General features: G+C 44.2%; 1 protein-coding gene across 1 annotated transcript in view; it reads left to right on the forward strand.

Annotated features, from left to right (window-relative positions):
• The first annotated feature begins 2,542 nt into the window (after positions 1-2,542).
• Positions 2,543-23,847, forward strand: part of PLS1 (plastin 1) — a 56,119-nt gene continuing 34,814 nt past the window's right edge. Inside the window, exon 1 of the mRNA XM_079977941.1 lies at positions 2,543-2,844. The gene's annotated coding sequence lies outside the window, so the exon portion shown is untranslated. The remainder of the gene's footprint in view (positions 2,845-23,847) is intronic.

Consider the following 23,847-nt stretch of genomic DNA (forward strand, 5'->3'; position numbering starts at 1 on the left):
AAACTTCCCGGAAAGGCGTTTAGTACCGCCCTCTTTTTGCTGCTGTGCAGGGCAGCTTACAGTAGGGACTTCGACGCCGCGCTGCAGTCAACGACCTTCCTCGGCCCAAACAACGCAGGGATAGCTGGGCTGACATTAAATTAATTGTTTTTCTCCGTGCAAGCGGGAAGCAGGGAGAACATATTGCAGCATCACTGTAGCATTTAGCTATTTAACAACCCGCTCTTGAGCGCATATTACACCAAAATTAATTCCACTGTGATGTTCTGCGCACGCGCCTTTGCTTCCCCCTACCCGGGGCAAGTGCTGGAAATTCTCAGCGAGCTTACTTTTGAGTAGGCACGCATAGAGTCACACTATTTAATCCCACAGCCCGTTGGGGCCGAGACCCTACGCCTCGCTGGGGTCGCATCCCTGCTGACGGTTTGTGGAACTACTGGATGTGAAAAGACCTGAGGTCTTATTGAAAGGGCTGCACGTAAAAAAACCTAAGCAACACGTGTTTCCTCAGTCCACCTTTTTTTGGTCATCTTTAAGGGATTTCAGACCTGAAAATACAAAAAAAAAATAAAAATATTTTTTTTAAATGCAATGAATGGGCTACTCAGGTTCGACCCACTGAAGTTCAAGGACACATCTTGCTTTGGTTCAATAATTCCAGCCGCTCTACTCTGAGCAGGGCTTGGCTGAATCCAGCCCAAGGTCACCGGAGTCTACGAGATATTAGCCTGTGGCGCGTGCAGATCCGAGGCCTTCCGGGAAATCACACCCGTCTCTGCCCTCGATCCCGCACCTTGGGGTGGAGGTTGGTAATGATTAAACCGTACGACAGAAAAGCCCTCTGTGTTCCTGTCAATTAATTTGTGTGTCATACTTGAGTTCTGGCAAGTAAAGCTGTTTCTAGCATGCCCAGGCCTCAACAGAACTGGTTCACACACCGTGCCTTATCTGAAGAGCCTGCAAATACTGCAGATCAGCAGTTAATTCTTTCGGTTCTACCTTTTGCCAGATTTTAGCAATCTGTCCATGGTCCAACTTCTCAAATGCTCTTGTGCTTGAATTCTGACTCTGTGCTTTGCACTAATATCTGGGTGGCCACCATGAGAACACAAGATGCTGGACCAGATAGTCCATTGGGCCAATCCAACAGGCTCTTCTTATATTCTTATATAACTATACACCTTCCATGCCTCCAGGAATATAAATGTTAACTAATGAGCAATGTATGCTATCACGCTGAGTACAGGTAAGAATCCTGTTGGAGACCTCAGAGTTTCTCTCTCGCCCTAAGCTACCTTGCATATAGAAGTTCTTGATGCATGGTTTTTAGTGACAGCTGCACTTAATCTTCCTAATATAGAAGAAGAAGAAGAAGAAGAAGAAGAGGAGTTTGGATTTGATACCCTGCCTTTCACTCCCTTTAAGGAGTCTCAAAGCGGCTAACATTCTCCTTTCCCTTCCTCCCCCACAACAAACACTCTGTGAGGTGAGTGGGGCTGAGAGACTTCCAAGAAGTGTGACTGGCCCAAGGTCACCCAGCAGTTGCATGTGGAGGAGCGGAGACTCGAACCCGGTTCCCCAGATTACGAGACTACCGCTCTTAACCACTACACCACACTAACTCTGGATGAATTTTAACTAGCTTCTGTTATTACAAGTATATCCCACTTACCTCCAAAGAGCTCAAGGCATGAACGTGCATCATCCCCGCTTCATTTTATCCTTTCAACAGCCCTGTGAGGTGGGATAGGCTGAGAAATGGGAAGCAGGAATGTGAACCTTGGTCATCCTAGTATAATCCCAAAACCATACTGGTACTATCGTCCCCGATGTGCGTGTACAAATCTACTCAAAACAGTTTATTTCCAGATGTAAATAAATAGGAGGATAACACTTTGGTTTGATTTCTGCTCTTCTCCTTTTTATATTGAGACATGATGTCCTGTGGGATTACAGTTGAGGACAGGAGTCACATCCTAACCATGCTCACTTAGAAATAATTACGATTAGTATTTCAATAGTTTATTTTTTCATTGGACCTGGGTATCATAATTCACAACTAGATAAAAGCACATGGTGCAGGAAAACCTAGAATCATTTTATGTGTGTTTCAAGTTTAAAGATTTGGGCGGGAAAATATGCTCTGGATCATGAGTGCTATTTACTTTGTGTGACAAATAACAAAATACGTATAGTAAATATTACTGTATATAAAAATCTTATTTCAGGCATCATAAATTTAACAAAACTGAAGCAATCAGTGGTGCAGAAGGATGAGTAATTCCACTTCCAGGCAAGTGTACACAAGGAATTGTAGCCCTGGGCTGCAATACTATAAAAAAACCCCGCCTCTTAGAGAGTAAATCCCACTGAGTAAACGTGCATGGGATTGCACTGTTTAGCATCTTAAATCGCATAGATTGCACGGGGGGGGGGGGGGAGAAACCTGTGCAAAATCGCCAACCAAACACTGAGTAGCCAATTCAGAACTCTGCGATAATCAATTTATCTCTCTCTCACTCTTTTTTTTTTTCTTTTTAAGCACACTGATAATCTCTGGAATTTGATCCCATAACGACAAAGCCAACAGATCCCCTCCCAGTTCCTTTTGCAGAGAGCGCGTTCTACTGATCCAAGCCCGCCTCCCATCTCCGGGGACGCAAGGCGATGGACTGCTACAGCTGCCAATCAGCAAGTGCGGCGACTGCCGGCCGGTTGCAGGTGTTCTCTCTACTTTGCGGCGCTTAGAGGAACCTCGCCTGGAATCGGAGCTGCAGCTAAATCCGACTGCGCGTTGCAGCAGCGGGCAAAGGAAGCAGCGCAGAACCTCGGGGGGTCTCACAGGTACCTCTCCCCCGCCCCCACCGCCCCCGTCTCTCCCAAGGGCAGAGAGCTCTGCATCCTTCCTTTCTTAGAACTACAGGGCGGCTGCTCAGAAATGCCGGGTTTATGTTCTCTAGGATGGTGGAAACTTTTGTGGGCTTTGTCAGCTCAGTTTTTGTTTCTTTCATTTGCAAATTGGCACAACCCCCGTGTCTAGTAAGCAGGCCTGGTGGGGAGTGTTGCCTAAGGCGTGTGAGGAAGGATGGCAACATTTTGACTTACAAAGCAGCTCTCCTCTCTCCCTTTAACAACTGTCCCCTCCTACCAAGGGAGGTGGTCATGTACGAAACCGAGTGGAACTTTATATTCTGCTTGTAACTGAAGAGCAAGAGAAGGCTGGGATTGTGTTGTGCCTTTACACAGGCAGGATAGGATAAGAGAAAACCCCTTTCCTTTCTCTGCCTCTCATTCTTCGCGGGCAGAAATATTACAAGAGCGCAGTTGGGCTGGGTGGGTGTTTGTGAAGTGCCAGTCTAAAACCAAACTTTAACCTCCTGAGGGGAAAAGGTAACACCGTCAGTATATGGCCCTTCATTATTTCCTGAATAGTTTGCTGTTGGTCCCCGTTACTACATGAAGGCAGAGCTGCAATGCAAATTGCTGCGTAATTGCTGCTTCTCGAGTCTGCTTCTCAGTGCTGCTGAAGCTGCTTTTACTTCTTTGGAAACAAGATGAAGGCAGCGTGTTTGTGGCCCAGTTGTCCTTAGGGGTATAAGATGGATGCATTTGAGAGAGCTCTTGGCAATTTGTTTTTCATCCATGACTGGCCACACCCAGATTCCCCCCCCCCCTGTATAAAATCTACCTACAGCAGTGAATTAAAGCATTCCCCCCCTCCTTGATCCTTTCAAAGATCAAAAGTGTGTCTGAGATCATATGGAAGAATTGGGATATTTCCAGACTTTCAGGTGCAGCAATGTTACTTTTCTTTTCCTGCAGTGTTTGATCCTTGGAGAGGAAATGAGCGCTGCTTAACCTCAGGATCTATCTTGATGCTTATTGTATAAGATAGGAATGGACGAGTATGAAAAATTAATGCAGTGCCATAGACTGGAGAGAACCAATACACAAGCGTCCTGGAAATTCTCAAATATCCTTATGGTTTTCTGAACAATTTTAAGTATGTATCTAATATGGTTCAGGAACATACTAAACTAACTTTCTGAATGTTGAACACATTGTGAGAATTGATAGCATTGGTTCTCAAAACCAGAAGGAAGATGTTCCTAGGGAGGCATGGAAGTTGAGGGTGGGGAAAATATAGAAAAATAGAACAAGTTTTGTTTGAGCCAGGAACATTTTCCTGCTTGGCAGGGGGTTGGACTCGATGGCCCTTGTGGTCTCTTCCAACTCTGATTCTTTGATTCTATATGTGTAGCCAAGGGGAGGCGCAGCTGCCCCCCAAAATCAATAAAAATACATAGCTAACTTTGGGCCTGTCCCCCCGAACAAAGGACCTGCCCCACTAACAAAAATCCTGGCCAGGAAGGAAATAGTTCACTCATGAGCTGTTACTGCAACTGGCACCCTGGGGCCCATTTTCTTGTGGTACAGAACAATAACTTCTGACCCATTGTGCTGGGGGGGTGTGTGGATGAGGCATGGGTGTCTCTTTATCCAGATCTGCCAACTCTACTGGCTGGGGAATTTGGTTGCCAGTGGGGAAGCCCCACTGGTGAAGAGCACTACCATGTGCAGAAGCTGCTGTCGCCTGTATCCTCACCTGTCAAAATAGGGAGTTTTAGGGGAGAGGTTGGACTGGCATCCTCTATTAGCTGGATTCTGAAGCTAGGTCTACTGCCCTCATGTAGCAGCACCTGGGAGCTGGTGTGGCAGAGGTATTTTCTTTTGCCCCTTCCAGGCTAGCATAAGAAGGCATTCTCTCAGGTACCCAGGACCCAAATTATATAGGGGGTTGTAAGTCAATGCAAGTATTTGAAAGCAGGTTTCGTAGCACATAGGCACCCAGTACAGCTCTTCAGAACTGGTGTTATACATTCACAGTAAGTCACTCCGGAGAGAAGCTTTGCTGCAACTTCCAAACCAAAGTCAAGGGCAATCCCACACAGACTTAATTACAGTAGTCCAGTCTTGAGGTTACCAGTTTGTGGATCACTGTGGTAAGGTTCTACCTCTTCAGAATGGCCATGGCTGGAAAACCAGCCAGCAACAGTAAAAGGCAGTCCTTGCCCTGGAGACCACTTGAGCCTCTAATGACAACAATGGCTCTAAGAGCACATCAAGGCTATGCACCTGTTGCTTCAGACCTAGGTACTACCTGCCCACAGCGCTTCTGTCTTGTGAGAATTCATTTTCAAGTTGCTGCTGTGGTCTGGATGAGCATCAGCCTCTAAGCGCTGGTCCAAGACCTGCTCAGTCTCACCTAACTTGGTACAGAAAAATAAAATTAGTTGTCATCAGCTTACAGATGACAGCTTGCTCAAAATCTCCAAATAACTGCCTGTTCGCTTAATTATTTTAAAGCATTTATATATAGCAGTGTAGTATTAGTATTTGATGTAGAAGGTTAGTTTACTTCATCTATGCTAAAGGAAGGACCAATTAAACCAATAAAGTATGAATATATGCAAGAGAAGTAGCAGATGCATGTGTTTGCAAGAGTTCAGAAAATGTCTATTCTCTTGGGTACTTCACCGCCGTTCTTGATAACAAGTGTGATCGCTGGCAATTTCATCCATATATGGTAATTAAAGTGTCAGCCTAATAGGCTAGGTAGCTCACCTTTGATCGCACTGCTTTATGTATTGTGCTGTGCTTGTGTGTTTATATATAATCTGTTCAGAACAACCTGTAATCAGTATTTCACTTAGAACTTGCAATGATGAACTGAAAGGAGTGTGTTTAGAGCTTAGCTGGGGTGCCTATGGCCCTCCAGATGTTGCTGAACTGCAGCTTCCATGTCTGACAATTGGTCATGCTGACTGGGGCTGATGGGAGATGGAGGCCAGCATTTATCATATCACACCAATGCCTCATCCTGTTGTGAAACTTAAGCCAACCATTTAGCTAAATAGGCAAGGATAAGAGAAAAGAAATATGGAATAGAAAACAGGAAATGATTTGTGTTATCTGTAGCTGCATGAAGTCTACAACAGTCTTATTGATTATTTATACAGGATTAAGATTTCATCCTTGTATATCTGGCCTAAATTTCCCTTGTTTTACCATCCTCAGTAAGATATTGTTGATAACTTAGCAGCAAATAACTTACCTTGGGATCTCTGCCTGAATATGCGTGTAGGTTATGATCATCCAAAGACTTAGGCACATGCTGATAATGGCTTGAAATAAGTGACCCACCTTTCATTGATAAATTTGTGGAGGATAAAGCTGTCTAAACACTTTTTAAAGCTGTCTTAGTTGGTGGCCATTACCACAACATGTGGAAGAGAATTCCATAGTTAAACTATACACAGTGTAAAGAAGTACTTTTGTCTGTGCTAAATCTTGCAACATTCAGCTTCATTTGATGATCCTAGTATTTTGAGAGAGGGAGAAAGCCTTCTGCACAGCATACATAATCTTGCACAGCACAAGTATGCCCACCCCCAATAACTTTTTTGTTTTAAACTAAAATGCGTCAAAAGTTATAGCCTTTCCAAATAGGGAGTTGCTCCAGCCCCTTGATCGTTTTAGTTCCTCTTTTGCAGATGCTTTCCAGCTCTAGAATATAATTCAGTAGCTTGGATCCTAAGGTAAATTAACTAAAGGAAATTCATGGGAGGAAATTTTTCCATTCCTTCCTTCCCACTGCTGCCTTGTGAGCCCTAGGGGTCAGGGAGCCTGAACAATGTGGGATAAGATCTGTGCAGAGCTGCTGGGGAAGAAGGAATCACTTGCAAACTGGGAGGACCTCTGCCCACGCCACAATGTTTAGGAGGGCCTCTCCGGCTTCTCTGGAAAAACTTTTTGGGTGGAGGGGCAAGGAAACTTATCTTATGATACTGTATATTTGCAATGTGTATTTAGTAAACTGGCCTTCTGTGTGAGCTTTGCATGTTCTGTTTTTGAGTGTCTCTCTGAGTTACGTAATTGCTCATCACTCTATTTGAGCATTAGTTCACTTTTGATCCTTATTGATCCGGTTGGACAATAGTGGCTATCCTTTTTACAATAATATGCCTGTTTACTACTGCTGAAAATTGCCACATTGTTTCCTACTTGTTCTTCTTTAACTGTGAGGAATTCTGACCTTATACATGTTTCTAAAATTAAATAGAATGAGGAAGATGCTGCCAGTAAGACATAAGAAGGATTTATGGATGCATGAAGTCTCTGCAATATTTAAACAACTTGTGTGATGAAGGGCAACTTAGGAAACTTTAACCAGATATAGTTACTATTACTAGCCATAAGTGCAGGCCAAATACGTAAATCTGTTCCACTGTCAATGTCAGTTTTTCAGAATTAATTTGCCTACTTAATAGCTTTGTATATTGGGCAGTAACTATAATAAAGCAATAAACTTGTTTAACAAAAAGGTGGTATAAACCTGAATGCTACATTTTGCGTCACAAGCTGTTTCAGGTTTTAACTTGAGCTGTTCCAATTAATTCCAAGGGCATATTTATACAATAAACTTAAACTAGTTCCACATCCATTCCCTCTTCCCAGAAGACTCTGATACTTGTAATTTTGTGTGGGAAAAGGGAGGGAATAGGGGAGGCAGTAAAGATATATAAGAGAGTTTTTTCAGCACTTTACCTAACTGTAGCACAAGGCTGTTTGGAACTCTCATTGAGTTCAATCAAACTTATTCCCAAGTAACTGTGACTAGAATTGCAGACTCTTAAGGATGTCATATTTGATGGCACCATGGGTGCTTAATATTGCAAATGGGTCATTCAGATACTGCAAACAGGTAGTTGTCAATATGCCTTTTAAATATACTTAATTTTGATGCCAATGATGTGGACACTTGGGGGGGGGGTGCACCAACCCCAGAATAAACACCAATTTGGAAACACCCTAAACAAAATATAAGTTTGTAGTACAGATGCTTGAGAGATGAACTGACAAATATGGAGGTGAGGACAGAGTGCCAGACTCTGCTGAGGGTAACCCAGCTTTGAAGCCCCATTCATTAAACTCACCGGGTGACACTATAGTCCCCTTCAGATGTTATCCCATGAATTCCAGGGATACATGTAGTAGGGAGAGTGCCTGCTTCTGTTGGGTTCCCAGTCCTATGGAGGAGTCTATATGCATTCAACCAAATGCAGTCTTTGGATGGAGCCAACAGGATGTCCATCAGGCATGACCCTGCTTCTCCCTCCACTTGTTCTTAGAACTTGTGGTAGGTCGCTTCTTAAGTGGGCTTATCTCTTGGTGGATTCATTCTTGCAGGATTGTTGAGAGAATTAAAACTTGTGGTGGTGGGAAAGAATGTACACTGTCCTGAGCTCCTTGGGAGAAGGGTAGGGTTGGATCTTCAGGATCCAAGAGGTAGGACTTTAGTACAGCAGAATGATATAAGGGCCAAGCACCACTTAGTCTGGAAAATAAGAAGTGCCAGAGTTCACACTTGCGGTGCAGTAGTTGGGAGTGTTGAGCTAGGACCTGGGAGACCAGAGTTCAAATCCGCAATCAATCATGAATCTCACTGTAGGATCTTGGGCCAGTCACTCACTCTCAGCTTAACTTACTTCACAGGGTTGTGTGAGGATAAAATGAGGAGAACTATGTACACTACCTTGAGCTCCTTGGAGGCAAGGTGGGATATAAATCAATAAATCATAGCCTGGAGGCAAGTGTACCTGATGTGGAAGCACTGGATTCTATATGTGTACTTGGTTATAACAGATTCTGAGGACTCCCACTAATATCACAGGTTGTTTCAGTGATGTTGCTAAAATAACCTACTGCTGTGTCAAATAACAGTCTGGCTTAGAATGTCCTTTGTGTGTGCTCAGAGTGCCTACACTGTGCCAGTGTGAGCCCCAGTATTGGAAATGGGTTCAGGGCCTGAGTCCTATAGAGTTGCGTTTCAGATTAAAGTGTGGGTACACTGTTAAGTGGTTTTGATAAAGAATTGATAGAGAATTTTCAATGCTAGTACAATCTTTTTCTTTGAGGGAGTTCAATTACAGACAAGACTGATAAGCAATTTCTGTAACAAGGCAAGTAATTTTGAGGAGTGGCATTCAACTACTTTTAAGACTGTAGCACAAGCGTGAAAGACTTTTTCAAACGAAAAGAAGCCACAGTACACATTGGAAAGTTTTCAGATGTGCTGACATCAGTACAATTATATATGAACTGCTGAGTAATTCAGTCCTTTAAAAATAAATTCAAATTTTGGCTCGCTGCCCTTCAGCTCACATTATTAGATGTGTTCAATGTGTAATTTCTACTTGAACGTGCAAACCGTTTTGAATTGCTTTTGCACACTCTTTCTTTCCCCTGTCATTAGCATCCTTTCCCTTTATCTCATGCTTTTTTTCTTTTATCACTGCTTCTGGAATCCTTTAATTTTGCTGCCAAATGTGTTCTTCACCAAAATCACTCTGTTTAGAAATGTTAGCCTGTAATTTTCCTAATAGCTTTACATTTATAGACACGTTTTCTTGCTAGAAGCTTCATGCTCTATTATGAACCACAGATGTTTCCACCCTACCCGTCTCTTTTGTATCTGTTACATCTACTTCCCCACTATGATCCCTCCGTGCACTCCCTATGGCAGTTTCTTGATCATAGCCTGTCAATGCCGCTACTGTTGTTTCCCAAAGTAGGTCAAGAGAGAGAGAGAGAAAGAGAGTAACATGAGGTCCTGCATCCCCAAGAGAGCTGAGTGCACTATTTCTGTGGTTCTCCTTGTCTCTGCTAGCAGGGGATTGCAGAATAGAATTTGAAGACTCATCCTTTTGTGAAGAGAACAGTCTCCCATGTTACAGCAAAGTGTGCAACATTTAGAGATAAGGGAACCAAAGGAGGGAGTGCTGCATTCCCCTAAGGTATTTTATGAATGAATGATCAGAAATAGGTGGACCTTTAAAACAAGTTCCCCTTAATGTGGGAAAAGTTGTTCACGTGTCATCTCTCGGTAGCTTTTTCATGTAAGTGCCAGTATAACAGCAGACCATAAAGCCCACGATCTAAAAATTTCTAGCTGCGCTATCGATGCCCAGCACTTGCAAATACATTTGACATGTGTGATCAGCCCATTCACATGTAGTGTTACCAGATCAGGAATTATTTTATTTATTTATTTATTTATTTATTTATTGCATTTATCCCAGGTTTTCATCCAAGGAGTTCAAGGTGACATATGTCTTTCTCCCCCTCCTCATTTAATCCCTCCAACAGGGCTGTGGGGTTGGTTAGGCTGAGAGGCAGTGACTGGCCCAAGGACACCCAATGAGCCTCACAGTCAAGTTTGGATTTTAAACCCAGTCTCCCAGGCCCTAGTCCAACACTCTAACCATTACTCCACAATGGCTCTTGTTGCAGCCCAGTCTAGTGAATGGGCAAGTAAATGTTACAAGTGTTTTTCAGAGTAATGAGTGGTACACAAAATGCTTATAGGGTAAGCGTCGTATAACCAAGTTGCTAAAGTCTAATTAAGGCAAGAAGGAGTTAATACCATAAAGTAAACTGTCCTCTCAGGCTTAGCTATGTCCAGTTCCCCTCATCTTGGGAGGAACTAGGTTGTTGTTGTTTAGTCGTTTAGTCGTGTCCGACTCTTCATGACCCCATGGACCAGAGCACGCCAGGCACTCCTGTCTTCCACTGCCTCCCGCAGTTTGGTCAGACTCATGTTTGTAGCTTCGAGAACACTGTCCAACCATCTTGTCCTCTGTCATTCCCTTCTCCTTGTGCCCTCCATCTTTCCCAACACCAGGGTCTTTTCCAGGGAGTCTTCTCTTCTCATGAGGTGGCCAAAGTATTGGAGCCTCAGCTCCTCAGGAACTAGGTAATCAAGGCTTTGTTCTACCCCAGTCTACCTGAGCAGCTCAGTGTGTGAAGAGGTGTAAGTTGGTTGCTCCAGCTTAGCTTCATGGCTCTCACAAGCCATTCTCGTGTTGCTATACCAATAATTTAGGAACATTCACCACTTTGTAACTAAGCCAGGTTTCACTGGCTGAGCAATTTTCTGAAGCATATGGATCGGATCTTCAAAGAGTTTTTAAGTAAGCCAATCTTTAATTTACCAAAGTCTGTGTGTTTTTTCCTATGCAAGGGGCAATGGGAAATTTTGGAAGATCTAATAGTGTATATTTCCACACCTGGATCTTGACATCTAGGGAATTCTCCTTTTATAGCAATTTTTCCTTGAACCAACAGATAAAATATTTTGTACACATTAAAGGGTTTTGAGGATCTCTAATAAAATGTTTTATCCAGCTCTTTTCAAATTTTAAATACTTAACTAAAACCATTCTCTGCTTTTTGAAGGTGTTATTACAGTATTTTATTATTGTTAAGAAAATGACAGAAGTGGAAATTTAATAATTATTGCCATGTAGATTACATTCTCTTTCAGACAAATACATCAATACTGTGGGCGGAAAGTCTTTCCATGACGGAAAATCCTGTCTTGGTTGTAGTATAGTATCTTAGTCATCTAATCTAATAATCTTTTGAACCATGTAGAGTTGTGCCAGGAATTAGCAGGGTAACAGAAGGCCATATTCCCCTGTAATAAATACCGTTGTTAATGTCTTTCAGATATTTCAATAATACAAATTCCTGAGGCTCTCTGTGATAACTAATTAACTTCATTGCACTTGGGAGTAGAAGATTTGTTTCTGAAGCTGGGACCTTTTGTACATTTATGCTGATCACTACATTATTAGCTTCTGGAGTGGCCTTAAAATAGCCAATTAGCCCCCAGTTTCACTGCAGGGGTTCTGGCCTCTGAAGGCTTAGCCCTGACTGAAGTGGTAAACCTGTGTCTGGCTCACTTGCTCCCTTTCTGCAGGTGATGTTGCTACAAATATAACCTGTGGTCACATAGAAAGTGAGCAAAGAAGTTCTAGAATTATTACTACTATTATTTATTGCATCTTGAAATATACTCGGAGTCGAGAGTGGATTTCATGCTCTTTATTCAGCTCATAGTGGTGAGGAGGAATGGAAGTTCTCCCACAATATCTGCTTTATATACATTATTTACACAATGGGCTGCACATGATTGGCTAATTCCTGGATTCTCCTGTAGGCCAAGCTGGTTGTGGATTCACTTCCACCTGGAGCTGGATTGGGTGGCTCCTGCGGACCAATCATACCGCTGCATTCTGAATCCTATTGTTCTAGGACCAATCAGACTGCTGCATTTTGGATAATATTCAACTCAGTACATAACACATCAATATTTTTATTTCTTCGAATAAGGAGAAACTTAAACTTAAAATGAGTGGGGGTTTTTTCAAAAATGGGGGAATATTCAAAATGATATGACATACTTATAGTAAAGTCTACTGCTTTCTACAACTTTACTCACAAGTCATAGGTTTCACTGCCTCAGTATTCTGCCTGGTCATTTTGCTGTGCATGTAGACCAAGCCTTAGCTGAAACAAATGTCCAAAGTCTGTGTTCATAAAGAGCCCAGAGTGAGCAGGCACCCTGGTCACGGACCTTCCCTCTACTCTAAGATGTGTTTTGTTTCTATTTAAATTACAGTACATCTGTACATATAAATTACCACATGCAATCTATGCTCTCTTTTTGTCTTCCTTTTTAATGATGCATCCTTCTTTTCTTTCTGCAGGAGCGTTGCTTAAGTGGCCATCCTACTTGTTTGCCAGACCAAATGCTTATTCTTCTCATATTTCTCTGGATTGGCATAGTTAGTCCTGTGGAGGGGCAGATCTCCACCGCTGGAGCTGAAGGATTGTGGGGGAGGAAGCAGGTGTTGGTTTAAGAGAAGTGGGACACTCCTTTTAGGGTTTTATGAGCCTACCTGTCTGTTGAAATGATCAGATAATTCCTTAAAGTATCCCTCCCCCCCACCTCCCAGCTCCTTCGTAGTGGTTTTACGGCTATTCTGTTCTGCTTCTGTGTGTTTTTTGTGGATCAAATTTTCATGGTTGTCTAGCCCCTTTGAAAAATTTCAGGTGAAAAAGCAGCCTATATACATATAAATAAAGAAGGCTCTAACTTTTCTGACTGAAAAAACCTAATGTTGCAATTGCAGCTATTTATATCCCACCATCAGGATATAATAACCGTCTAGAGAAAGACATACAATACTATATCTCAGAAGGCTGTCAAGCAAACTCTAACAAAAAAAGAAGTCCTTATAATGGCAATTTTTTAGACAACCTGGCATATATTGGTGCTGCTGCTAGCTGTGCTTGCTGTAGTATTTCAGAGAAAATGTTATCTTAATGCTGCCTGTTCCATAGCATCCAGTTTTTCTATTGTAGTGTTTTCTTACTGAAGCGGAATACAATACAAAGCACATGTGTGCTAAGATCCTTTTCAATCATGCAGGCTAAGCAAACTGTGAAACTGATACTATTGATGAATTTGGGTGACTGTTTTATGTATGAATACTTGAGGCACAATGCTTAAGGGGGGAGGAGTGAAGGGGTAGGTAGCTATCGTCAAGTGATCACTTTTCCTTCCACACACATATGTAGTGGCTAAAATGTTATAAACTTAATTTTAATCAAAGTTGGATTTACTGAAAATTGATAGTGTAAGTACACATTTGTATGTTCATTTCTCTATGACAGGGGTGGCCAACTCCCAAGAGACTGCGATCTACTCACAGAGTAGTGGCAGTGATCTACCCCTTTTTTGGGGTGCAGGGCAAAAATGTTGAACTTTTTTTAGGGGGCCCAAACTTGTTGAGCTTTGTTGGGGGGCGCCAGTGATCTACCGCAGACATCCAGGGATCTACCTGTAGATCACCATCTACCTGTTGGACATGCCTGCTCTATGACTTGCACCTCAAGTGAGATAACCTGTGTGCAGAAAAAGACCATCAAAGAACAAACACCACAGAGGTTTATTATTGCCTCAAGCACAATGCTATTTTGAGGAGGCAACATACATGCTCAAGTATTGACTTATTAGGGGTTTATATGGATCTGTGAATTAACTGAGTTCCTCTCAATCGGCCAGTGTGGCGTAGTGGTTAAGAGTGGTGGACTCGTAATCTGGTGAACCGGGTTCGCTTCCCCGCTCCTCCACATGCAGCTACTGGGTGACCTTGGGCCAGTCACACTTCTCGGAAGTCTCTCAGCCTCACTCACCTCACAGAGTGTTTGTTGTGGGGGAGGAAGGGAAAGGAGAATGTTAGCCGCTTTGCGACTCCTTAGAGTAGTGGCATTTGTACTGAGCCATACAAACAAACACTGCACCAGTAAAAAGATGGAACCAAAATATTAGTGGCAGTGCAAATGTGGGCTGTGTCAAGATGTTTCCCCCGAATTCACAATATGCTTCTGAATACCTGTTGCTGGTGAACACAAGTGTGAGAGTGCTGTTGGATCAAGTTGTGCTTCTGGGCTTCCCATAGGCATTTGGTTGGCCACTGTGAGAACATGATGTTGGAGTAGATGGGCCTTTGGCCTGATCCAGAGGGGCTGCTATTATGTCCTTATGTCCCTTCAAATCTGGATCGGAGATGTTCTCCTGTAGCAGTAATCCGGCACCCATTTGCCATAGAACAGTGTCTCCTTATAGTAAAGAAACCCAGTTCAGAACTGTACTGTAAACCAGTAAGTTTTTATTTGGTTTCAATTTTATGAAAGCTAATAAAACTGAAATATTTCCAAAAGTATCCAAATTGAAATGTTTGTATGAAATCGGATATATTGGCCATTTGGACAGAGTATCTCAAACAGGATTTGAGGGTTTTCTTCATGTGCAGAAACTGGTAGGCTTCTGATCCTGGACGTAGCCCTAAAGCCACCACAGCTAGTAGGCATTAATGGTCTTTATTATTAGGGTTGCTGTATTTCAAAAAGTGAAAATCCAGACAGAAAAGAGAAAAGTAGTTGAGCTTTTCTTTCAAAATCGCAAAGGATTTGGGCATTTTTTAGTTTGTAATTTTAAGGGAAATTGGCAAAAATAACACTGCTGACATTTGTTGCCATAAGTCTGGATATTCCCAGACATTTAGCCAATTTCTGCCTGGACCCTGCTTTCGGATAAAGTATTCCGGGTATGTCTGGGAAATTCCAGCCATATGGCAACCCTTTTTTTTTTATCCTCCATGATTTTGTTTGCCTTTTTGAAGCTGTCTAATTATATATTGCTTTTGCTGTCTAGCTGTTCCTCTAACTACATAGTTTTTACACAAATATCCAGTGCAGCCCCCATCCCAGTGGATTCAGACCACTATGCTCTACGGTGGTACCTCGCAAGACGAATGCCTCGTAAGACGAAAAACTCGCAAGACGAAAGAGTTTTTCGTTTTTTGAGTTGCTTCGCAAGACGAATTTCCCCATGGACTTGCTTCGCAAGACGAAAACGTCTTGCAAGTTTGTTTCCTTTTTCTTAAAACCGTGCATTCAGGGGGTGCAGTTGCGACTTGACTTCGAGGAGCAACTCATAGCACGCGGTGTGGTAGCCTTTTTTGAGGTTTTTGAAGACTTTGGTGATTTTTGAAGCTTTTCCAAAATCCGTGCTTCACAAGACGAATAAATTGCAAGACGAAAAAACTCGCAGAACGAATTAATTTCGTCTTGCGAGGTACCACTGTATATCTGAATTGCCCTCCCCCTTGTGAATGGGTGGTGGTGTTTGGATGCATATGGATTTGGTGTGTATATATGGATATTGTTCTGGCCCTGCCAATTGCTGGTCCCCACCAGCTTACTCATAAGGGTTTGACCTAAAAGAGTTTTTCCACCAATATTCCTTGCTTTCATTAGGGATGGAGGAGAAATCTGACTAAGTTCACACTTAAAGGTGAACTTGCTGAATTCACACTTTGCAAAACAAAGCAGGAACCAAACTGCAGATGAGTTCACACTTCTCCAAATTTTGCAGTGTAGTTCTCTGTGTACAAATATGCACATACTAGGGTAGCATGTGCATATAAATGCATATATTGGTGAAAATAACATACAGAAATGCGTTATTTGGGGGGAAATTGTTTTGCAAAATAGGTGTCTTTTTGGGGAAATGGACTAAAGTGCTGATGTATTTTCACAAGGATTATTATTATTATTTTTTAATATAGTACAGATGGATGTGGAAATGTGGAGAACTGAACTGAAGGCTGGGAGAGTGAGAAAATGAGATAAAACAAAACTGACACATTCACCCATCCATAGCCTTCGTAACTACTGTTTGTTTGCTGGGTCTGTTCATGTAGGAAGCAGGGATTTGTAAGAACGAAAAGGAAGGGGGAAGGTTGACCTCCCTTACCGTCTTGTCCTGTTGCTAAACTCACACAGGTGCTTAACTTTTATACTTCTAGCTAGCCTCCCCCAACTCTGGCAGTCAGGCGAGTTATCCTTTATATCCAAGGGCACTGACTTCTATTTTTAGTTGTGAAAGTAACCTACATCTCATGAAATAGGCATTGCTGACTTTCTTAAAACATAGTGTGAAGGAAACACACACACACACACACACACGCCCCCGACACAGTGAGATTTGGCAGTAATAGTGCAAATCTGTGTTTGAGAATTATATTTTAGATTTCACTAATGAGAGACTAAATAGCATAGTCAGTGGCTCTGTATCTTGATCTGCTGTGCTAATCTTTAGCATTAGCGTGTATGGCCTAGTCCTGCTTTGGCAAGGACTGAACTGATTATACTTGCAGCTTCACTGACTTGTGGAGCCAGTATTTCCAGGAGCTCAAAATCGACAAACTGGACATAATTTTATATAGAATGTGGCTTTCAAATATGGAACTTTCTCAGAATGTAGCACTGGTGAGAGAATTGTGGTCACATTCCCACAGCTATGGAATAATCCAAAACTATGCTTTCTACCTGTTTGAAATATGTTCCTATGAGAAAGCTGTCCTAAATTTTGGTTGCTCATGCCCATTAAAATGTGAGCTAAAAAATCTGGTTGCTGAGCCAGCTTTGCCAATTATAATTGCTGCTTGAACTGTCTCTAGTTTGTAAGCTTTCTCTCCCCCCACCCCTTTTAATAGCGGCTTTATTCTCTCAGAAGTTTTTGTAGGCCACCCAAGATTTTAAGTTTGTTTTTTAAACAGGGAATATTCTTCAAAATTTGTCTTAAGGATTGAGGGTAATAAATAAGTGTTTTCCAATTGGCTTCTTTTAAGACTCAGATTTAAGGTGTAAGTCAAGAGAGGCTCATGGTGAAAGTTAAGAGCTAGTTTGTGATAACCCATTAAAATGCTGAATGGGCTTCTCTGGACTGAGTGTTTTATGACTGTGGAAATGGACCTGGGAGTTTAAAGCCAGTGAATGGTATTCAGCCAAGTTTTACTTACAGGAGTGTAATGCCTCGTATTCCCCCCCCCCCCGTGTAACATTTTTACAAATCCATTTCATTTGTTGAGGCATTAGGGGGCACAGTTGTAATGGAATTTTCTCACAAGCATGCTTAAAATGTAGCCACTACAGATGATGAGTGTCGTGCAAAGAACAGGATGCAAATCACATTTATTCTTTTGCTTGTCTTGAGTTTTATTTATATGAATAATCGTCTTTTGACAATAACAGTGTAGTATAGATCTTTAAAACATAAGAGATGAATGTGTCTTGTCTTCGTAAACAATGCAAAGTGTTATCAAAGTACATTCTGCAGAATTAAAGTATCGGATGAGATGGCACAGTTCCTGGTCCTTGTTCTGTGAACAGCTGCAATAAATGAACTAACATGGTTTTCACTCTCTGTTCTCTGAATTCAGGTGAGCATTGCCCATAGCACTAGATGCTGGAAAGGTATTGTTTTCAGCCCACCTGGTTTTTCAGAGATGAATAAATCCCCTTGCACTAATACTAATCCTCATGTTAGCACAAACAAACTTGCAGATTTGCTCACTTGCATCAGATCCCCAGAAGGATGCCCAGCACTGCAAAATACTCCACTTCCCACCAACTTGCAGTTTTTTCTGTCCCTCTGCATTCACTTTCTCTCTCCCTGCCTGCCCCAACTGCAGTACTTCTGGTTTTCACAAGCAAACTGCAGAACACTTTCAGCAAACCCTACTTCTGCAGCTAGGTTTATTGCCCATGCAGGAAACACCCACAAACTCAAGAATGTTTGTTCAGAAGGTCCAATAAATTCAATAAGATTTACTTCCAAGTGGAAATGCGTAGGATTGCAACTTGTGTTCTCTCTCCCCCCTTTCATTTCTTTCTTTTTTAAAATCATACTCCAAGATCGCGCCTTGAATCATTTTAGTGTAAGTAGCAAAATAATGACAGAATAATGGGACAGAAAATTCACAACTCCCCCAAGATGTGATTTCTAGAAAATGTATTTTTAATCCCAATAAGGTCAGAGCATAGTGTTAAGTTGTGGGTTGACATAGCAGACGACACAGCGATTTCTCCAAGTAGCTCTTTATTTTGTAAGCTGGAATAGAACTGACTGCAAACAGCTCAGCCGGCCTGCTTTTATAGGCAGCCGGCTGTCAACATTGTAGCAACAACAGCCCAGCGTTTCCCGCCTAAAATAACTGACGTGGACCTGAGTGAAAACTATCTACAGACCTGAGTGAAAACTATATACAGTATCCCCCTGCTGGCCCAGGGTGAAACTTCACTAAATAACACCCCTCCCCACCGAGATAAGGCGTTAGTTACAATCGTAATGGTTTCCTTATATACAGCACTACGCGTAATGGTTCAATTAGGCACAAAAGCATATCGGTTACAGTGATACATGTCCAACAACATAGTCCTTTAAATAAGTTGGGCGCTTGGAAACTCTGCCAGACCGCCAGGGACTGGTAGCCAAGTCCAGAGGGCCACACAGTTGTTGCTGAGGCTGTGGTGCGACCCTAGGTGGCGTTGGAACCAACTCCCCTGGATCCGCTGCTGTGGGTGGAGCCTCCGCAAGTGGAGTGGTCTGAGTCTGTGGTAAGTCTGGCAGACCCTCTGAAGCGGCTTGGTTCGGCTCCACGCTGGCAGTTTGCGAGGGAGGTGTAGGTGGGGCCTCGCCATCTGTACGTGTCTCTTCTTGAGCCGCAAGCGCAGTTGGGGGCACCACGGTAGCGTCCAAGTCCCCAACCCTGCGCCTAAGCTGGTCTATGTGCCGTCGCCACAAACGTCCGTCTTCGAGTGCCACCTGGTACGAGCGAGGTCCAGTGACTCCCACTACTGTGGCTGGCACCCAAGGAATGTCCCCCACATAGTTCCGGGCAAATACCTGGTTTCCTGGGACAAATGACCATGGCGCGTTGGCACAGCCTGGGGGTTCAGCCACGGCAAAGTCCGGGTGCAGCCGGTCGAGTGGTGACCTGAGGCGGCGGCCCATAAGCAGTTCAGCAGGACTCCGCCCTGTGGCCGCATGAGGGGTGATGTGTTGCACGAACAAGTATTCGGCGACCTGCTCATGCCAGTCTCCCCGGTCCAGGCGCACCAGTGCCTCTTTTGCCGAGCGCACCATTCTTTCCGCTTGCCCGTTGCTGGATGGATGAAAGGGTGCCGTTAGGGCATGGCGGATGCCCAGTCCCAAAAGATACCGCTCAAACATGCCTGACATGAACTGCGGTCCGTTGTCAGAGACAAGGACATCAGGACACCCATGCGTTGCAAACAGGCCTCGCAGCACCCGGATGACGGCTTCGGTAGTGGTGGAGGGCATCAGGGCGACCTCCAGCCATTTGGAATAGGCGTCCACCACTACCATAAAGGTCCGGCCGTGAAAGGGGCCAGCCACATCGATGTGCACCCTCAACCAGGGTGTCTTTGGCGTCTCCCAGGTGTGTCCCTTAGCTGCCGGTGGTGCAGGCCTCGACTCTTGGCACGCTTGACAGGCGGACACCCAGGCAGTGATGGCATCGTCCATATTAGGCCACCAGACGTAACACCGAGCCAACGCCTTCATTTTGACAATTCCCGGGTGGCCAACGTGCAGAGCCTCCAGGACGCGCTGACGGAGTCCCTGGGGAATCACGACGCGGTCTCCCCACAGCAGACAGCCGCGATGAGCTGAGAGTTCATGTTGTCTGGTTGCGAAGGGCTGGAACTCCGATGCAAAAGGCCCTTGTGGCCACCCCCTCCACACCCAGTTGAGCACCCGGCTGATGGTGCGATCCTGGGCAGACGCGGAGGCCACAGTGGCAGCCGATACAGGCGCTGCCGGAAGATCCTCAATCAGAAGGAGCGTTGAAGCTGGAGCCGGGTCTTCCACAAATGCTGAAAGAGGGCAACGGCTGAGGGCGTCAGCATGGCCCATCGATTTCCCGGGGCGATGGATGAGCCGGTAGTGGTAGGCAGCCAGGAAAACAGTCCATCGCAGCATGCGTGGCGAGAGGACCGGTGGAGTTGGACGATCACCGGCGAGGAGGCCCAGGAGTGGCTTGTGGTCAGTGATGAGGTCAAAAGTCCTGCCATAGAGGTATTCATGGAACCTCTTCACTCCAGCCACAAGTGCCAGTGCCTCCTTGTCGAGCTGGCTGTAATTCCATTCCGTCGGAGATAGCGTCCTGGAAAAGTAGGCGAGCGGTGCTTCTCTTCCGTCTGGAAAACGGTGACTAAGGACAGCACCGATGCCAAAAGGTGAGGCGTCACAGGCAAGGACCAGCGACCTGGATTCACTGTACTGTACCAGCACACTGTCTGATGAAAGGAGAGCCTTGACCGCGTTGAAGGCCGCCGTCTCCCGATGACCCCAGGCCCAAGGCGTCTTTGTGCTAAGGAGTCGGTGAAGAGGCTCAGCCATCGTGGCTTTGTGGGGCAGGAACATGTTATAAAAGTTCAGCAGCCCCAGGAACGCCTGCAACTCCGTCTTGTTCTTTGGGGTGGGGGCCTGCTGGATAGCGCGGATCTTGGATGTGGTCGGGTGAAGGCCGGAGGCATCGATAAGATAGCCCCGGAACTCTACCTGTGGAACGGCGATCTGGCACTTTTCCCTCTTTACCTTGAGCCCAGCCTCTTGGAACCTGGTCAGCACGGCACGGAGGCGCTCGAACAGCTGCTGGTGTGAGTCTGCAGACACCAAGACGTCATCAAAATATGGTACCACGCCCGGAAGCCCTTGCAGGAGACGCTCCATAAGGCTTTGGAAGATGCCAGGAGCCACACTCACCCCGAACTGCAACCGGCGGCAACGGAATGCCCCCCGGTGGGTGACGATCGTCTGGGCTTCAGCAGTGGCATCATTGATGGGCAGTTGTTGATAGGCTTGGGCAAGGTCCAGCTTAGCGAAGACCTTACCCTCACCCAGGGAATGCAGCAGGTGTTGGACAACAGGAACCGGATAAGCGTGCTGCTGAAGTGCCTTGTTGATCGTGCACTTGTAGTCAGCGCAGATTCTCACTGACCCATCTGGCTTGACAGGCGTGACGATGGGGGTTTCCCACTTGGCGTGGTCAACCGGCTCCAAAACTCCTTGGGCGATCAGTTTGTCCAGTTGTTCGTCCACCTTAGCCTTGAGAGCAAAGGGAACCCGGCGTGGCTTTAGCTTGATGGGGGCGACTTGTGGATCAAGGCTAAAGGAGATGGGCGTACCTGTATATTGCCCCAAGGTGCCGTCGAAAACTTCGGCAAAGTCTTTGACCAGACCCTCAGTCTCTGCGTTAGAGATGCAGTTGATGCCGGTGACTTCCAGGCCGAGGGCATCAAACCAGTCTAGCCCTAGGAGGCTTGGCCGCTGACCTTCGACCACCACCAACCGGAGCAGGCTCGAAAAATCCTTGAAGGCAATCTGGAACCGGCCAACGCCTACCACGGGAATGTCGTTTCCCTGGTAGTCTCTCAGGTGTACGCGGTGAGAGTCGAGTTGTGGGTTGACATAGCAGACGACACAGCGATTTCTCCAAGTAGCTCTTTATTTTGTAAGCTGGAATAGAACTGACTGCAAACAGCTCAGCCGGCCTGCTTTTATAGGCAGCCGTCTGTCAACATTGTAGCAACAACAGCCCAGCGTTTCCCGCCTAAAATAACTGACGTGGACCTGAGTGAAAACTATCTACAGACCTGAGTGAAAACTATATACAGTATCCCCCTGCTGGCCCAGGGTGAAACTTCACTACATAACACATAGTGTTATATGATCATTGCTTAAAAATTGTTACAAATAGATCTAATATTATTTAGACAAAAAATTATATTTGCTGTTTGGATTGTTACCTGTATAATGCTTACTAACATTTGCACACACTCCCAAAAATAATACTCAGGGGAAAACGAAGGCAAGCTGCTCAGCCGAACAACCCCATATACTTCCTCAATTATTATTATTTTTTTTAATGGGAGGGGCAGGTGGCCTTGGGTACCAAGTGGGGTGTCAGAGGGTGCCTTGCAGCCCATGGGTCCCCTGTTGGGCATCCCAGGCCTAGACAAACAGAAAAGTTTTAGTCTGCCAGTTTAAAGTTCCTCAAGCTGGGTGCCTAAGGAACAATTTTGGGAGAACAGTCCAGAATTAGGGGTGCCACCACAAAAAAGCCCTTTCCCCATTCACTACCTGCCTAAAGTTCAGTGTTGGGTCATCCGGAAAAGGGTCTCTAATAACAACTTTAACAATTAAATTAACCTGGTGGTTGTTTTGTTTTGTTTTTCTATAGATAAACTGATTGAGATCATCATCGACGCTATTCACCATTTGTGTTCAGTTTGGTGTCTGCAGTAGACAATGAGCCATGTGCATATTAACATTGCTATTTTTGTTTTATTTTGTTTGCATAAAGGGAAGGAAAAGAATAATATTGTTGGGAGGCAACTATTGGTTCATATTATGCAGCTTGCCTGTACTTTCTCCTCCACCCCATTGTGTACATAAAGCATCACTGCCAGTGGTCTGTCCAGTTTTCTCTTGCAATAAAAGCTCCCAAAGTATCCTAGAGCTAATCTTTCTGTTCCATAGCTTTTGGCAGTTAAGGGCCAGGCTAGATGTGATATTATATTAATTGCATAAATTACCATGCTTTAAAAAATGTAAATGGCTGATACAATAGGATTGGGGCAGTTATATGTGATCCTGCTTTCAATGGTCCCTGTGAAAGTTTTGGGGCAGTCATGCTGCCTTGTTTTACATCAGCAAATGTCTTTTAACTTCCTGCTGTAACTTTTCATGCCACAAAAGTTCCAGATCTCTGCCCCCCACTCCTGCCTTTGTTGTACAGTAGTGCAAGAGTGCCCCTCTTGGTCGCAATAATTCAAAAACATTGAGTAAGCATTGCAGAGTAACTAAAAAAGTGGAGTTATATGTGGGAGAGTCTGGAATAAATCTGCTATTTATGCACCATTATTTATCAAGGACATGTTGCAGTAGTCACTGACCTTGATTTTACACCAGGGGTGCCCAAACTTTTTTTTAAAAGGGCCAGATTTGATGAAGTGAACATTGTTGTTGTTGAGCTTTTTTTTTATACAATTGTACCCCAAAGTTGCTGAGCTTTTCTTAGGATTGAAGTTGTTGACCTTTTTTGGGGATTTTACCCCAGGAAATAAACTGCTACAGGGGCCAGATTAAACCAACCAGCGGGCCGGATTAGGCCCCCAAAATGGACTTTAGACATGCCTGTTTTACACCATCTGCTGTATTTATTCATCTACCTGGTGAAAGCCTTTCTTGCACTATTTTAAGAGACACAAAAGTGTCATATTAAAAGATATGTTGGGAAATATAGATTGCTTTCTTGTTGTTGGTTTGTAATGAGCTTCACCAGCGTATGAAATAGCAGATTGTAGGCTACTTTGCAGTTTAACATACGCATCTTTATCTTGCTCATCGTTCATGATGGAAATTATGCCTGGTACGGTGAAAGTCAATGGAGAAAAACTTTTGTCCCTTCCCTATACACCGTGTATAGTTAAACTGGCATTCACTCCTGCAAGAGGCAGCAATGGCCACCAACCTGTATGGCTTTAAGAGAGAATAAGGAG

This window comes from Podarcis cretensis (genome assembly GCF_951804945.1).
Source record: "Podarcis cretensis genome assembly, chromosome: 5".
Lineage (NCBI taxonomy): Eukaryota > Metazoa > Chordata > Lepidosauria > Squamata > Lacertidae > Podarcis > Podarcis cretensis.